Here is a 1,784-nt window from a genome sequence, read left to right as displayed (position 1 = left end):
CAAAACAGTCCAAGAGAACTAGTGGATGCTTATCACAAGTTTCCTGGAGAGCCGAGCATGTGAAATGTGAGTAAAATCAGAGCATTAAAACGAGAACATCTAATACAATATTTTAGGGTACAGATTATAGATTAATACTTATTTTCACTTAACATTTTAATGACATTATTTTCTTGTTTCAGTCATCCATCTTTGCTGCAATTTTAATTTTTATTCCTTTTGCCTAATCTCTCTTCTCTCTAGATACTTTTAATATTTGTTTTTCGTCTTTGATGGTTTATAATTTTACTGGGTGTGTCCAAGCTTGGGTTCTACTTTATTAATCTTATTTTAAATATAGTATGAAACTCAAACATTATCTTTTTAAATATTATCCTGTCTCCTTCCTTCTACTCTTCACATGTGAGATGCTGATTTTATCCATTAAATATTCTCATTTTGTCCTTCATATGTTTTATTATCTCTTCATGTTTTGTATCTCTATGCCTTTTGACAATTCTCTTTGGACACATTTTTATTTGTTTTGCTCTTTCTTGTTTTAGTTCATTTTAATATGCTGTTTAACTGACAGTATATTGACTCATACTTTATTTATAGAAAATTCATTTTAAGATGATACCATTTAATTCCTGATCATTTTTTGTAGGAAGACTTTTCACTGCTTGTTTTATTTTTTCAAAATTTTTACATATATCTTCTATAGTCTATATATCTTAATCCTAACATGCTCACATGCTTTGATGTTTTACATATATTATTTCTCTCTCTCGCTGAATTTCACTTATAGTGGATTGCTTTCTGTAATGCCAGGTGATCTTTGCAAATCCACATTTTGATTTAAATATTTATAAGTGCTATAACTCTATGCTGGAAAACATTTCTTCATAAGAGTCTTTTGCCTTTGGATATAGTTAGTGTGACACTAGCCAGAGGACACTCTCCCTACCCTTCAATATTTCATCTCAGAACAGAGGTCTCTGCTTTTTTCCCCAACTCATTGTTGACCAAAAGTTCAGTTTTCCAATTGCAGGGTCAAATAGGCATCCACTCTCTCAGCAGAGCTTATTTACATATAGACCACTGTTTTAGCTTCAATTTAAATTAATTTTAGGATAGAAAGGTAGATTTTGAAGCCATTTTTTTTTTAAACCTTGTTTTATAACAGTTTTGTAAACCTATTAATCTCAAGCACAGTGTCCTTCCAAGGGTCTAGTTTTTCTGGCTCAGAGCATATATGTACTTATTCACAGATGTAGTACTCCTAAACTAACTTTAGTATTGTAGCATAAGGCAAACGAAACCATTTTCTACAGTCAATTTTGATGTTTTTCTTAAATTTATACTTCAGTTAGTAGTTCTTGAGACTGTGACCTCTGTAGCTTCCTTTATATCCTACTCTCTATAGCTCTATTTCCACTTAATGATTAAATACTGAAATTTTTCAAGGTTTGTTCTTAAGAAAACATCTCTTATTTTTTACTTTCTACTATTTTCTAATTTACTATTTTCTATTCTATTCATGTTCAAAGATAACTAACATCATAAACAAATAAACAAAAACGAAGGTAATTTTCATTACCTTCTTTCCTCCCTTCATCTTTCCTTCCTTCCTTCCCTCCTTCTTTCCTTTCTTCCCACCTGGCCTACCTCCTTCCTCCATAAGCATTTTTAGATTAATTGATGCATTAGATACTGTTAGAAAACAAAATTCAACTGAGTAAATTTGAAGATCTAATTGGCTTTATTAAGCACATTAGGTTATTATATGTAGCAACTAGAAAGCC

The 1,784-nt window shown here is 30.9% G+C and overlaps 1 long non-coding RNA gene across 1 annotated transcript in view; it reads left to right on the top strand.

The window, feature by feature from the left end:
• LOC105289686 overlaps positions 1-1,784 on the top strand; it is an 18,006-nt gene continuing 16,222 nt past the window's right edge. Inside the window, exon 1 of the long non-coding RNA XR_895683.2 lies at positions 1-66. This is a non-coding gene — a long non-coding RNA (uncharacterized LOC105289686). The remainder of the gene's footprint in view (positions 67-1,784) is intronic.

The sequence above is a fragment of the Pteropus vampyrus genome, unplaced genomic scaffold (genome assembly GCF_000151845.1).
Source record: "Pteropus vampyrus isolate Shadow unplaced genomic scaffold, Pvam_2.0 Scaffold27, whole genome shotgun sequence".
Lineage (NCBI taxonomy): Eukaryota > Metazoa > Chordata > Mammalia > Chiroptera > Pteropodidae > Pteropus > Pteropus vampyrus.
The sequence above is the reverse complement of the archived record's forward strand: the minus strand, read 5'-3'. Positions and strand labels throughout refer to the sequence as shown.